General features: G+C 41.2%; 1 long non-coding RNA gene across 1 annotated transcript; it reads left to right on the top strand.

Annotated features, from left to right (window-relative positions):
- Window positions 1-79: 79 nt before the first annotated feature.
- Window positions 80-9196, top strand: LOC131808134 (uncharacterized). Its single transcript, XR_009344691.1, has 3 exons — window positions 80-185; window positions 3256-3380; window positions 6954-9196. It is a non-coding gene; the product is annotated as an uncharacterized LOC131808134 (long non-coding RNA).
- The last annotated feature ends 7256 nt before the right edge of the window (window positions 9197-16452 follow it).

Raw genomic sequence — 16452 nt, 5'->3', positions numbered from 1 at the left:
CGACAAGTCCAGCAGTCGAGTTCAGAGTCGATCGATGCCTTCTGGCTCCAGCGGCGGTTGCTGGGACTCTTTCTGCACATGCGCTTACCTGGCGGGCGGGAAGGGTGGCTGGGGAGCAAGAAGCTTGTGGGAACGTAAGGGATTAAATTGGAATCCTGGGGTTGTGCAGCGAGGCGATAGGGAAGGTCAGTGATTCCTTACCCAGCCACGACTTTGTGTAGTTTTACCCCACGCGACGGTGCCTTTCATCTTTCCAGATCCAGTGTCGTTTTATAGGCAGCCCCTCATGCCAGCTACCTGGGAAGGTTCCCTGGTTTCGCCCTTCTCAGAGTTCTGGAGGCCTCTGGTTTAACATCACCTTGAGGGCCCCTGGTACGTCCCCCAAGGGTCCTCGGATTCCTTATGCTCTTGAGGGATCGCTTCTTACCATTCTGCTGATGAGCTTGAATCCCGGAAGAACTCAGGTTGAGGCTTCAAAGCCTCTCTACCTGGTAAGGCAACCACCTCGAATAATTGCCAAGCAAGCACCCCTAAGATCATCTGCCTAAATTCACTGGCGTGGGGGGGGGGGGGGGAGCCCCTACCACTCTAACCATCTTCTCTCACAAAATGCCTAGATTGTTCTTGGATAATACAAATTGTTGATGTTGATGTCTAGCTGAATGGGAATCCAAAAAAGTACATGCGGTCATTCTTATATTCGTCGAATGTACGTAAAGGATCATCTGAAATGCGAAGCGGTTGTTAAGAGCCAAGGGAAATCTCATCTTGTATCTTCCCATAACCTTAAAAATAAAACTTACTTTACCAGCAGTGGGTTTACTTGGGAATGGCAGGGAATTGTAAAATTCAAGACAAGCAAGTACAGCCAAACCATTGGCAACCCCCACAAACACAGTAGGAGAATGTTATTTTTATGGAGAAGGAGGAAATGGGAAGGGGTTGTTTTGAAAGAAAGTCCAATGTTAAAAAGCAAGATATCTGGGTAATGAGGGTTTCTCATTGGCTGAGTTGCAGAAGTAATGAATTTCTTAGAGGAGAGGCATTATATATCTTTTTTCTTTTGGGACCTGTAATTGATGATTCTTTCCCACTGAGGATTCTTTCCTTTGGTCTGTGATTGATGCTAATTTTGGAGACTGTAGTCGACAGTTCTTGTAATTGACATTGAGTGGTATTCCCCTTCCTAGCCTCCCCAGTCCACTTTAGTGAGGTTTCCCTTTATTAATTTTCACACTTCCCCTTAATTATCTCTCTGAGCCTCCTTTCCTCATCTGTAAACTAAGGACTACAGTAATCCCTCCTTTTGGAGCTATTGTGAGGATTAAGTAAGCTAAATGTGAAGTGGTTAGCACACTGTCAGATACAAAATAAATGTTTTATAAGTGTTATTTCTAAATGCTGGCTATGATTTGTACATATGAGGAGGCCAGATTGGTTGGTTTTATAACATGGGGATTTTTATTTTTTTAAAAGACCACCTGAAGTTGGAACAACATGGAAAAAATGTAAGCTCCTTAAGGGTAGGGGGTTTTGTCTACTTTGTTCACTCAAGTACCCTCAGTAACTAGAAAAGTAACTGATACTCAATAAATATATTGAATGAATGAATTGAAGCAGCATTAAACAAATGTGATATTTTATGAAGATGCACTTAAGTATAGGACATAAACAATCACAGAAAAACCTTATTTTCATATATATATATATATATATATACACACAAATATATATATGTAATAGAAGAACTATAACTAGTTCTGTCTCAGTTAAGGAATTAAGAGGGAATATAAAGGGCGTATCCTTAACACGTTAAAACAGAATATAAACTAAATAAAATAATTTCTGAGTAACAAAGGTTGAGCTACCCTGCACATTAATATGGACATCTGTGCCATTAATTATTTGTTTGGTGCTACTGAGGATAGCTAAACTATTTCTCTGAAAATAAGCTATAACCTGACAGTATTATGCAAGTGCTTCTGGCCAAGAACTTATCATAACTATTAAAAGGGAATGAAGTCGGACTTTGCCAAGATGGGAAGAAAATACCACAGGAAATACAGAGACCCAAAGACAGACTACACATCGTGTTGCATTAACAACTGAATAATGGCTACTATACATTACGCAGTCAGAAAGAAATCATCTAATGCCAACTGCATGCTATTTCCCAGGTTCTTCTCAAAAGAGCTTGTGCATTTGCCTGTCCTTGGGCAGTTGCTCCACTCTTTCTAATAGCCTGTTAATGGTCCTCCATAGTTTACTGAATGATTTTGAGAAACTGGTAATTGAAGGCAGGAATGAGAAAGGAATGAAGAGGAGAGAGGAGCTTTTCTGGTCTTGTGAGAAGCCTTGCATGGCCTGGTTATAGAACTATATTAACAGTTTTATAATAGCTAAACCTTGGTCAGATGTATTATAAAGCAGCTAGGGCTGGACACCCAGTTCCTGGACCTACTTTGAAAGCGTTAATAGAACTACAGTTCTGTTAATTGCATTATTAACTTAGCTCCATGTTCTGTTTTTTCCCCCACTTCATTATGTTTTATGGACCTCTTATCAACCATAAACTTTGCCTTTCCCACTCCTACTCCACTCCTACTCCTACTGTTTACCCACTGATTGTAGTAACCTGATGGGGATCCGATGATGCTAACATTTTTATTGAACTTATCTACTTACCTGGTTACCAGGTCCCAAAGGGTGCCTCATTGTCTGAAAGAATGCCTACCTCTGGTTGTGTCAAGAACCCCCTCCCCACTCAAGGTTTCAAGGAACCTTTCACCCTCCTCTGTGTATTCACCTCCTTCCCCAAACATATTTAAACTGTCCCTAGGCTCAACTGGGCAAAGACACTTTGTGAATGATCCCCAGCCTTCTCCTTGGGATGCCCTTCTGATAACAAAGCTCTCTTTGCTTCAGAGTCGGTGTCTCAGACATTGGCTGGCTGTGCATTGGGCTCATGGACAAGTTTGAGTTCTATAACAGAACTGTCATTCCTTTATAATGAAATTCACCTCTTGAGGATCAGATCAGGAATCAGTGTCAAAAACTTACGTGTTTTTAAAAATAACAGAAGAGTAAATGGGTTTCCTTGGAGTTCAGCTCAGTCCAGTCTCTCACATTTCAGTTAAGGAACATGATTTACTTTCCTGTGGAACAGGTTTTTTATCAAACGAAGCCCAGAGGCAGCGCTATGACACCTTGTCCAGGCTTTACGTGTCTACTGATGATGAAACTCATTTATTTTAGGGGTAGCAGAAAAATGCCTACAAACAACAGGGAATAAAACGGTGTCAAGACATCTAAATTACAAGGATGATAACTGAGGTGTCTCCTAGTGACTTGGAATACGCAAGTATTTACTTACCTTATCTGTACGTGGTTTATGTTTCTCATTAAATGTTTTCAGTATCTTGCTGGAGTAGTTCTGAGATGGAGCCATGTTTAGAGGAAAATGCGTCATAAAACTGGTGGATAAATTTTGGCTTATTTATGTTAAGAGCCACAAAATGTACGACCATTTGTTTGTAGCTTCTTTCTCTCCCCAGGTGGCAATTACATTAAGAAATTTATGAAGAGTGAAATTATTTTCACAACAAGCGTTAAACAAACCTAGGCATTATTGTTGAGCACTAAATTAGGTTTACCTTTTCCTAGCTGGTTGAGATTATGTTTGCTGAAACTTCCTAAAAAGCACCCCTTCCCTTGCAAATTAGGGAGGAAATCTTCACTTCAGCCCTTCGATTTTATTCTTTTGGGAAATATTCTTGTTTTCAGGAAAGAAAAAAAAAGTCCCAGAAGTGACTATCACTTCTGATATGTACTACTGTGTTAATGGTAATGACGAAGTGCCATTCACATCCCCAGGAATAATACCCTCTCCCCTAGATGGGTGGGTTCTGAGCTAGGCTGTCATAATATATGCATTCCTTAAAGTTTCAAAGCAGTAGTTTGCCTTTGGAGACCTGATAAATAATCCAAAGAGATTTGTGTGTTGGGAGGGGGGACCTGAACTTCTTATTGTTTAATATTATAATACATGCAAGTTGTTCTTGGCATGGTGTCATCTGACCTCCCTTGAGGTCCTTGAAAGTAATGTCACAAAGCTGCCATTCTCTTCAAGACTGAAAAAAATAAGGTGCCAGTCTCATTAGGCCCACTGAGCAAGCAAAATATTATGAAGATAACAATTTTTTAGTAGAGCAGGTTTTGTTTCTATGATTTAAAATGTAATTTTTTTTAGTCTTGAGCCCTGTGACAATTGGAAAATCCAAATTTGAAAAAGGAAAAGTCTTTTTTTTTTTTTTTTAAGATCTTCTTTATTTGAGAGAGAGAGAGAGCATGAGAGAGGAAAAGGTCAGAGGGAGAATCAGAGCTGGGAGCCCGTTGCAGGACTTGATCCCAGGACTCTGGGATCATGACCTGAGCCAAAGGCTGTGGCTTAACCAACTGAGCCACCCAGGTGCCCCAGAAAGTTCTTTTTTAAATGTTGGAGCTCAGTTATGGAATTTCACACATGATACAGAATTAATTTTATGGACTTACCTCAGATATCCTAATCCAGCGCTTCTCAAACATTCATAACCACACAGGTCACCTAGAGAGTTTGTTAAAATCAAATTTCAATTGAGTTGATCTGGGATACAGCCTAAGAGTCTGAAATTATAGCAGGCTTCCAGGTGGTGCTGATGCTGCAGTTCCCCCATGATATTTTAGGTTGCAAGACCCAAAGCATTTCCTCTTTAAGAGAATTAATTAATCCATAGATTATCCAGTATCTCACAATAGTTAGCTCTGAAGTCACAGAGCTACGATCAGATACAGAATACTATCTTCCTAAGCAAACACAAATCAACTATTTCTTTCAAAGAGCTGCTATTTATCTGAAGCTTTATTTTAACTGCCTTTTACTGGGCATTTGGAAATAAATTTTAGGTAAGTGCTTGCTTCAGCAGCACATATACTAAAATTGGAAGGAAATAAATTTTAGGTGAGAGTGACAAAGTCTGGAACTTATATTCCTTATTGACAAGAGATTGCTTCATTGTTCATTAGGCCCAGGGTCACCTTCTAATTCGTGGTACTCATCATACCTGTGCACAAACGTTCTGGTTCTTACCTCCTTCCAGGCTCATGGAGGGCTTGAACTTAGCCACAGCCTTTGAAAATCTCATAGTAGCGTAACTTGTTTTAGCTAATGAAACATATCCCAAGATGGAACCTCTGTCAAGCTTAGGTCCCTGAGTGATTTCAATGATTTTTCAATGATTAGGCACCTCCCCTACACACACACACATACACACACACACACACACAGCATATGCTGCTTCAAATTGGTCATGCAACATAAGCAAGAAATAATTAACTGATATTTTGGGGGCTATTTGTTAATACTACATACATACTAATTGACTTATGTACTAATTGAAACCATCTCTGAGAATTAATTCTTAGAAAGCTCAAGAGTTTGGGGATCCTGGCTGGCTCAGTAGAATATGCAGCTCTTGATCTCAGCCCCATGTTCAAGCCCCATGTTGGGTGTAGAGATTACTTAAGTAAAATCTTTGAAATAAAAGAAGGTTCAAGAGTTTTACAGAAGTAGTTTCACAATTAAGGACTGTTTTTGAGTGCATAAGAGGTTATGTAGCTGAGATGGCTCATTTCTGTTGAAAGAAAATGAATTTATAATGAATTTATAACTGCAATTGGCCCTTGAACAATGCAAGTTTATACTGTGTAGGTCCACTTCTTTGCAGATTATTTTAATAAATTCAGTATAGTACTATAAATGTATTTTTCTCTTCCTTACAATTTTTTAGAGATTTATTTACTTATTTTAGAGAGAGAGAGCAGGTAGAGGTGGCAGGTAGAGGAAGGAAGGGGCAGAGGGAGAGAAAATCTCAAGCAGGCTCCACACTGAGCAGAGAGCCCAATGTGGAGTTTGATCCCAGGACCCTGAGATCAAGACCAGAGCTGAAACCAAGAGTTGGACACTCAACCAACGGAGCCACCCAGGTGCCCCTTCATTATGATTTTCTTAGTAACATTCTCTTTTCTCCTGCTTACTTTATTAAGAATATAGTATATCTCATATATAATATACAAAATATGTGTTAGTCAATACTTACATTATCAGTAAGCCTTCTGATCAACAGTAGTAGTTAAATTTGGGGGGAATTGAAAGTTGTATGCACATTTTCAACTGCATGGGGGTTCAGTACCCCTAACCCCCACATTAGGGACAAATGTATATGATCCATGTTTTCAGTGGCCTTTATGTAGTAATTTAATTTTAGATTTATTGGGCACATATGTTAGATGACTATATAAGAAAATATCTTGAAGCCTAGCTGAGAGAAGAATCTGTGGTGTAGCTTTTTCACATACCTTCAGAAAAGGGTTCTAAAGAAATAAAGAGATGTCACACTCACAGTCTAATTTTAGAATGGTCGGAATCATCTTGCAACAAGAGACCAAGATATGTATAAAACATTTCAGGCAAGATTTAACATCATGAGACAGTTTGGATGCTTATCACAAAGAAGTTGAAAGAAAAAAATGAAGCCTCTAGTTTGAATTGCAGATTATTTTTGGACAATACAACCCTGGAAATTATTTCTGTCTAAGGAATCCAAAACAATTATGCAAATGAGGCTAGTACTTGCCATTCTATTTTGTTTAAGGTGAATGGGGATCAGTTCAACTATTGTAAATTTCCGTAATATCCACTGGCAGAAACATCATCACATACAGGTTAATGAGTTTATTAAAATGGATGTTGGAAAAATAAACAATATTTATCTATTATTGATATGGGATAGTCTCTCCTTAATCAGTCTTTTATTTTTTCAGTTTTAATATGAAGCTACTTTCTGACATTTAATGTTACCAAATTACTTCAGTTCCTGAGAGATATTAATATAACATAATATATTTTGTCATTTCAGTAGAAGATTCTGAGTAAGACCGGTCAGTTGAGAAGTCTGAAAGAAATTAGTTCTAAGCTATTTCCTCGTGACTGAAATTGCAAATGTCAGATTCCATTACAGGCAGCCAAGAGTAGAAGAGCTTCTCCCTCGCTTCATCCCAGGGTATCCCAGAAGCCTTTGTGCAGTGTTAACCTTTAAACAGGACTAAGACTTTGGGACACTCTTATCTTTATTGAACGAACCCTGTGCTAACTACCGAAGACATGATTATAAGCAGCACAGACATACTAGCTGGTCTCATGAAGCTTCTCATCTCTTGAAGGTGTCAGACCAATAAGTAAATGCTTGCGAACAGCTACTGTGGAGATGTTCCCATTACTCTTGCTGCATAACAAAAATGAGACTATGCTTCATGGACTCTGTGGGTCAAGAATTCAGTCAGAGTGTGGCTGGGTGATTCTTCTACTCCTGGATCGACTGCAGTCACTCTGTGGGATTCAGCTGGTGGATGGACTGGTCTAGAGGATCCAAATGGCCTTGCTCACATGTTTGGTGGTGGGAGAGCCTAAAAGACTAGCTCACATGGCACACACAACTGGAACACCCATGCATGGTGTTTCCAGCCTGGTGGTCTCTGGGTAACTGAATTTCTTACATAGGGACCAAGTACCCCCAGACCATGTCTCAAGAAAATTAGGTGGAAACTTCATGACATTTTTGGACCTAGCCTGGAAAGTCACACAATAAAACTCACAGCAATTTCTTGTTGGTTAACAAGGGAGTCATAAGGTCAGCCTAGATTCAAGGAGAAAGAAATTGGATTCTATTTCTTGGTGTGGGAATAGCAAATTCACACTGTAGAAAACTTGTGAGAAGGGAGACACTATTATAGCCATCTCTCTCTCTCTCTTTTTTTTTTTTAATTGTTAAAGAATTTGTACTTAGAATTAGCCAGCTGAACTAAGTTTAGATGATTCCACTTTTGTTGGCAACATTCAAAGCACCATAGTCAGGAGCTAGTTGAATAGATGCTTTATTCTCTTCATCAGGGTTGTTCAGAGTGTTGACCTTGACCCCATCCAGGATCAGTGTCATAGAGCTTCTTCATAGCCTGTTTGGTCTGGCACTTGTTGGTTTTGACATCCACAAGGAAGAAGTCTTCTGTCTTCTTCATGGCCGACTCAGTTGTCAGGGGGCTTGGTATTGGCATAGGGGTCAAACTTGTTTCTCCTGAGGTACTCTTCTAAGGCTATTTGGGTTGTCTTTAGAAACAGTGTCTTAGGCTATCAAAAGTTGGGTGATATGAAGATCTTCTTTATGACTATCTTCAAAAATACAACCTTCCAGAAAAAGAAAGAAAGAAAAAACAGTTGGAGGGAAAGATTTTATAGAACTAAAAGTAAGAAAGATGGGTAAGAAAGACAATAGGAGGAAGACAATGGAGACCTCCAGAGGCAGAGTAAATACTTCTTGCAAAGGCCCTGTGGTGAAAAGGAATTTGCCAAATTTGAGAAACAAAACAAAACAAAAAACAGCTGGAGCTGGAGTTTGGAGAGTGAGGGGGAGGGTAAGTTTCAAAAATCAGGTAGTATCTTGCAAGCCATGTTAAGATGTCCAGACGCTCTAGTAAGAGCAGTGGGAACAAGATGTTTCAGCAGAGAGTAGCATGATCTGAGGACTTGCGTGGATCTTTCAGAATAAATTGGAGGGATCAGTTCTGATCCAGTTAGGAAATGGTTGCAGTGTCCATGCTGATGATGAGGGTGGCCTGAATTAATATGGCATACAGATTTGAGTTTTATTTAGAGACATAATTAAGAGATCTTTCTGTGGATTGAACATAGGAGGATAGGGATTGTGAGATGTATTAGTTTCTGACAGCTGCTGTAACAAATGTCGAAAGTGAAATAAAATGGAGTCAATTTATGTCAAGGGGTCTTAAAATGGAGCCAGGAGGCTATTAAGAAAATGGGCCCTTTGCATCCTCTTGCTGGGTAAAACCATGAACTTTTGAACTGGGCCAAATCGCAGCTATTCCTAGGACTCTACAACTTGCTATGGTAACAGATTTCTGCTTATGACAGCCTTAGCAACCAAGATGTTTTCTTCCACCAACACCAATCAAAATCTTTAAAAAGAACGTATACAAGCATTCCATACTGTCTTTAAAAACTCCAGGCTTCTATTCTCTAATGAGACACAACGTGGGTTACTACCTGAATCTCTACTCCCCAAATTATAATTCTGAGACCCCAAATAAATGCCCCTGTTTTTTTTTTAAAATGCCTCTGTTTTATTTCAGCTCAGCCTCTTTTCTTGGTTGACACAAACTACCACAAATTAAATGGCTTAAAACAACAGAAACTTATTTTCTCATAGTTCTGGAGGCTAGACATCTGAAATCAAGATGTCAGAGGGTCATGCTTTCTCCAAATGTTCTAGAGAGGAATCTACTCCACGTCTTTCTCTTGGCTTCTGGTGTTACCAACAATCCTTGGTGTCCCTTAGCTTGTAGAAGACACATCACTTTGCCTCAGTTGTCATATGGGGGACTTCTGTGTGTCTGTCCCTGTGTCTCTTCTCTTCTTCTTATAGGACACTAATCATATTGGATTAAGTGCCCACTCTGCTCCAGTGAGACCCCATCTTAACTAACTACATCTGCAAAGGACCTATTTCCAAACAAGGTCACACTCACAGATACCGGGGGAGGGACTTCAACTTACCTTCTTGGGGGGCATAATTGAATCCACAATATGAAGAGAAGAAAGTAACCAGAGATGCCTCTCAGATTCCAATGTACATCCTCAGGGGAGTAGTAGTAAATAGTGTTGAGGCATAAGCAGACTGGAGGAAGCAGTGGGAAATCCAGTGTTCATTTTAAATAGGTTAAATTTCACATGACAATGAGATGCCCAAGTGGAGAGTTCAAGCAGGTAGCTGGATAGACAAGTCTAGAGATTTCTGAGGGGAAATCTGGTTAGGAAGCCCTATGTAGAGGGAACTATACCCTGCTGAGGGACAAGCAAGGGAATGCAGGAGAACTGGCTGGTGAGAACAGAGAGAAAAGCCTAGAACCCAGGGGACCTTCATCCAATGTCTCAAGATATCCAATGTCTCAAGACCTTGAGAAAATCAAGGTCAGTGTTAAGCTAGTAAATGTTTAACAACTAGCTCTCCAGGGGGAGGAGAAAAGAGGAAAGCCCTGATTTATAGAATCAGCCAATATCTGTGGTATAAATATGGTATAAGTATTCCTACTATGATCACAGAGTTGAAAAATTCCTGAAAATTTAAAAACTGGTTGCTTACAAGCTAGAACGATCTGTCTCTGGCATATCCCTGAGGTCAAGGCCCTGGTTCATGCTACTAGTTGTATAAGCTGAAAAATCAGCTTATCCTTTCTGGGCCTTAGTGTCTTTATCTATGAAATGAATGGCTGCGCCTAATGGTTTCTTCAGGGTGCCTTCCTGCTCTCCCATAACATAAACCCCAACAGTAAAACTTAGCTCAGTTTTGATGGTCATGGGCTCTATGAGCCCCAGGTGTATGGGCAGAGCATGTGGTATTTTCCAGTAAAACAGCTGAATGGGTAAGGCCAAAGTTGTGACACTCCTATTCTGTGCCTGTCAACTCCTGGCTTTCAGATCTATATGCACACACATAAAAGAGGAAGACTTCAGACGCTCTGAAGTCCTGTTGGCAGGTTTAAGCTCTATTCATCTCTCCTTAATTTGCTCCTGCCTCACCCCAAAAGATCACCTTGGACAAGGTCTGCCCTTGGGTGTGAAAAGGTCCATGGGAGTCCTAAAAGAGGACCCAGGCCATTTAGATACAAGATTCTCAGGACCCTGGATCGAGAGAGCATAATTTAGTAAGGAAAGGGATATAGGTTCCGGTTTTTACAACCAACTTGACCCCATGAATTGGGAGGGGCTCCTCTTGACCTTTTCCCCTAAGGGGATGCTGCCGAAACACATGGAGTATATGAGTTAAAGTAATAGGAAATAACCTATTATGTGTTTGACACTTGTGTACACACACACACACACACACACACACACACACGGGCATGCTTTATCCTGTGGCGGACACCAAACATGCATAATATACCATCTCTTCTTATAGGCAGGACAAACTTGTTGAGGAAAGGAGACACTTCAAGAGTGTAACTGATCCAAAAGACACTTTATGAAATGTACAAAATGGGACACGCCTTGGCTCTGTGGAGTGCAGAGAAGTGGGAGGAATTTGAGCTCAGAGCTCAAAGGAAATCACACAGAAGTAGCTCTGGGAATAGATAGACAAACAAAGCATTCATAGGTCATATTCAGGAACAATGAGCAGACTATAGCAGCATGTTAGAGTTGGAAAGCAGTGCTAAATAAACTGGAATAAACAGTGCTGACCAGCTTCTTTCTGCCTTTGATGCTAGAAAGTGAAGAGCCATTGAGGATTTGCTTTCTTTTGATGCTCAAATAAGTCAAAAAAGTTACTCATAGGTTTTTTAGGTTTTTTTGCATGAAAATTGACCCTTTGCCAGGGAGATGATCCAAAGGCTGTTAATGAGCCAAGGCAAAAAGGAGGATTTATGAAAGAAAGGAGAAAGGAAAGAGAAAAACTATGGATGGTCTGGAATTATGACCCTTGGGTTACTTGTTTTGGGTAAACTGATTTGCTGGCAGCTGGCAAAGAGGTCAGCTGGACCATCTGAACTTGAGCAGGCCACCTGGACATTGAATACAATCATTTTATTTCTTTGTGGATGTGGGGAAAGCCCTTGAAAGCTTCAGTGTGGCACACACACTTATCTGCATTGTTCCTTCATTAACATGTCCACCTTCTTTAGGCCACAACAAACACACCGTGTCCCTCTTCGGAGGTGATTTAGTGACAATACAGGAGACTTTGAAAATCAGGCAGAAAATCACCCTTTTAGTACAACTTTTCTGTCAGATGGGTATTACTTCATGATCTATTTCATGTGCTTATTTGCATAAGTATAATTCTGGTGAATACCTAATATTCATATAAAATCTTTTATCATCTATTACATCACTGCCCTCTGAAGAGTTCTCTATAGCTTCATATCACTTCTCCTCGTCCCTTGGTGGGGGGAGGTGGTTGGCAAATGGTTAAATACACACCAAAAAGGAGGGAAAAACAGTATTTAGAGAAACAAAAATTTATAAGAATCAAGAAAGCGGTCTGGGCGCCTGGGTGGCTCAGTGGGTTAAGCCTCTGCCTTCAACTCAGGTCATGATCTCGATCCTGGGATCGAGGACCACATCGGGCTCTTTGCTCAGCAGGGAGCCTGCTTCCCCAGCTCTCTCTGCCTGCCTCTCTGCCTACTTGTGACCTCTCTCTGTGTCAAGTAAGTAAGTAAAATCTTTAAAAAAAGAAAGAAAGAAAGAGGTGTGTATATAATGGAAAATTTGCTTGTGAAGGAGGAATCTGGCTTGCGCTGAATGGTCCCAGAGCTCTCAGTTGAGACCAAGAGGTAGAAGTCACAGGGAAACATAATTTGCCTTGTAGAACGCAGCGAAAACCAGGCCATCTCTGGGTGCTGAGTCCCTGTGCATGGAGGAGTCCAGGTGAAACGGGAAGGACCGCCTACCAGGGACACTCCTGCGGGGTATCTAAGCCTGGCCTGTGGGATAGGAATGAATGGCAGCTCAGAACCTGACATTCAGCTTGTTGGGCTGCTCTGGTTCTCCATAGTCATGAACAAATCGTCTTACAAATTAGTTGCTTGAGACTGCAATAATCATTTGATTATTCTCTCTCACAACTCTGGGGGTTGACTAGGCTCAGTTAGATAGCTCTTGCCAGGATATCTATGTCACACAGTGGCTGGAGTTGAAAAAATCTCAGACACTCCTCCCTCCTATGTCTGAGACCAGAGATGACAAGACTCAAACAGTTGCAGGACTAGAGTGCTGGGCATTCTTGGGCAACTCTCTCTCTCCTTCTGTGTGTCTGTTCAGTGCTGTGCCTGTAGGGGAGTGGACCTCTTACAGGGCGGCTCAGAACTAGAAATGCATGTGCCAGGAAAAGGACTGAGAGAGAGTGCACACTCGTGCACATGTGGCAGGCAGAAGTTGTGTTACTGTCATGATTCAGCCCTCAAAGTCACATAGAATCTCTCCTGCTGTTCTCTGTTCATTGAGACAGTCACAGAAACCTGATCAGTTTCAAAGGAAGAGGGCATAGACTCTACTCTTGATGAGAAAGTGGAAAATTCCTTTTTTTAAAAAAAGATTTTATTTATTTATTTGAGAGGGAGTACATGAGCAGGGGGAGGAGCAGAGGGAGAGGGACAAGCGACTCTGTGCTGAGTGCAGAGCCCAGTGTGGGGCTCAACCCCATGACCCTGAGATCATGACCCTGAGCCAAAATCAAGAGATGGATGCTTAACTGACAGAGCCACCCAGGTACCCCAGCACCAGAGGTATTCTTGTGTTCACTTTGGAAAATACCAACTGCCACCTGAACTTTCTAGAAGAAGACTTTTCCCACATTTCTTGGTGGGATGTCAAGGTGGCATAACTGAAACTCTTTCGAGGTGCCTCAAGCTTCTGGGCCAGGGATGTCTCTAATATAAAGGTCATCACAGAAGTTTGCAGTTTTTTATGTGAGGAGAGAATACTTCTTATTTTCCCCAGTTCCTGAGATCAACCCAGAGCTGAAGGAAGGGGAAGAAACAGGACTGATGAGATACGGACATAAATGAGCAGTGCAAGGAGACAGACACGGGCCTAGGTGCATATCCCTCTCCGCTGGGATTCCCTCCTGGAGAGGGAGACACCATCAGAACCCACTGATTCGTCTTCATCTCTAGGTTGGGAAAGATGGATTGTACATTTCTACTCATCTGCGGGGCATCAGTGGGACTTAGGTTCAAATGCTAAGAGCAAAGATTCATTTGCAACAACTTAACTTACAAAGGTTTATTATACAAAACACAACTGAAAATCAGCTGGCTAGGGTAGCTCCACAAAGTGTTCATGGAGCAATCTTCCTTTTATTGTTTTGCTATATTTTCTGGCTCTGTTTTTCCATTTCCTTTCAAAAGATCATCTCATGGTTCACGGTGGGTGCTGGAGTTCCAACTATTATATCCACATTCCTGGCAGTAGGAAGGAAGGAAGGAAGGAAGAGGAAGCATATCTCACTGTCTTTTAAGTAGGCTTCTCAGAAGTCTCAAACTATACTTCTATCTATATCACTTTGAACAGAACTTCATTTTATGGGTTCACCTAGCTACAAGCAAGCCTGGGAAATGTAGTTTCTCTGCAGGAGATGTCTGAGGTCTTGCTTTCTAAAGACAAAAAGTGAAAATTACTATTTGCCTTATCTGTCAGATTTTAACTTAAGAGATAAGAAAAGATACCCACCCAGTTAAATGAATCATAGAAACCTTTCTAGTGACATGTAATTGTGCTAACATTTCTTCTTTTTTGAGTGCCTTCAAGAAAGGAGAGATTTAATTCAATGTTTCAAAATCTGAGATGCGAAATAGATTTTGTGGAATCTATTTCCACGCTGAACAGTTGATGACAGCATACAAATCATGTTTTCAAACCACCCACATCCCTGCCACTTCCCCAATTTGCCCTTTTGGTCTGAATGACTGAAGTCACAGCTAATGCAAGATATGAGAGGACAATTTGAACCTTAAAGGATGGCACTGGCTCTCTGAAGCATTCAGTGAGCTGATCCCTGAGACTCTCCTCGAGGTGTTGGCAATTTAGGTAATTGTTGCTATTAAGACATTTGCTCAGTGTTACATACACACAAATGTGCAAGCCCATCCACCCAGATAATGTCAGGAAGTATTTTCCTAGCTTCTCCACCCGCTAATATCTTACACTTAAAGGCCCACCTGAAGTCCCGTTTCATTCCTGAAGCTTCTCCCAGCACATGTGCTCTCCTATGTCTCCCCTCTCTGTACTCAGGGACTGGTTCTACTGTTTGCATTGAACTGTTAGTACCCAACATTTAATATTAAGAGAACGTCTAACATGAGTCCCAAACACTTTGGGACTTTGATGTGACGTGTTAGTGTCATATGTAGGATTCTTCTTCTTCTTTTTTTTTTTTTTAAGATTTTGTTTATTTATTTGATAGAGAGAAATCACAAGTAGACGGAGAGGCAGGCAGAGAGAGAGAGAGAGGGAAGCAGGCTCCCTGCTGAGCAGAGAGCCCGACGTGGGACTCGATCCCAGGACCGTGAGATGATGACCTGAGCCGAAGGCAGCAGCTTAACCCACTGAGCCACCCAGGCGCCCCCATATATAGGATTCTTATCTCCCCAGGTTGAGTGTGAGCTCTTTGAAGGCCTCATACTTGTTTTGTATCATTCCATTAAATACTTCCCAATTGATAGAGTCCTGTAGATAGCTCTGGCGCCAGGCATCTAGAAACCAAAGAAATATATACTAACCAGGTCGTGGAATGTTTCCACTAAAGGAAAAAAAAAAGAACTTTTTAAAAAAATTTTTAATCAAACTCTATTCCCAGTGTGAGGTTCAATCTCTTGACCCTGGGATCAATAGGTACCATGTTCTACCAGCTGAGCCAGCCGGGCACCTCCTTACTCCAACAGATCTTTGAGTCTCAAAAGCAAACTGTAGCACGTGTTCCAGAAGAGCTAGAATGGAAAAGACAGACAATGCCATGGGGTGGAATCACTGGAATGCTCAAATGTTGTTGGTGGGTGTGCAAGTTACAGCCACTTCGGAAAACTGTTTGACTGGACCAACTAAAGTTGGATGTAGGCATGTTTTGTGACCGAGCAACTCCACCTGTCTCCATGCAAAATCAGCAACAACAGCAACACAACAACCATGCACACTAGAATGTTCAGAGCATTGTTTGTAATACCCTTAAACTAGAAACTGCCCCTATAGCTTTCGACAGTAGAATGGGTAAAGATATCGAATAAAATGTAAATTCGCACAATGGAATATTATGTGATGACAAAAATGGACAAACTATCACAACATGCAACAGCATGGATAAATCTTACAAACATGACGTTGAGTGAGAGAAGCCAAGCATAAAACAGGCCTCACTGTTTGATTTCATTTGTGTACATTTCAGAAACAGGCAAACGAATCTAGCCTATTAGAAATCAGGATAGAGGTTGTCTGCAGTGGAAAGGAGTTGCCCATGGGAAGGGGCTCAGGGAGGGTTTTGAGGGTGCTGGGAATGTTGTATTTCCTATCTGAGTACGGGTAACATAGGTACATTGAAACACAAACTGAGCTGTACGCCCATGGTTTGTGCATTTTTATCTGTGTTCCATCTCAATAAAAGCATACTAGAAAATAAACCCAGAAATGATGGGCTGTGGGATACAGTAGGTCGTCACCCGTCCCAACCTGCCCATGTGCTCTATGGGGTACCATAGATGGAGGGGCTTACCAGAAGACCTCCTAACTTGCCTATAGCTCTAGCATCCTATGCTTCTATGATTCTATTGGGTGCCCATTGGAAAAATACTAGAAGAAGT

This window comes from Mustela lutreola, chromosome 9 (assembly GCF_030435805.1).
Source record: "Mustela lutreola isolate mMusLut2 chromosome 9, mMusLut2.pri, whole genome shotgun sequence".
In the NCBI taxonomy this organism is placed as follows: Eukaryota; Metazoa; Chordata; class Mammalia; order Carnivora; family Mustelidae; genus Mustela; species Mustela lutreola.
The sequence above is the reverse complement of the archived record's forward strand: the minus strand, read 5'-3'. Positions and strand labels throughout refer to the sequence as shown.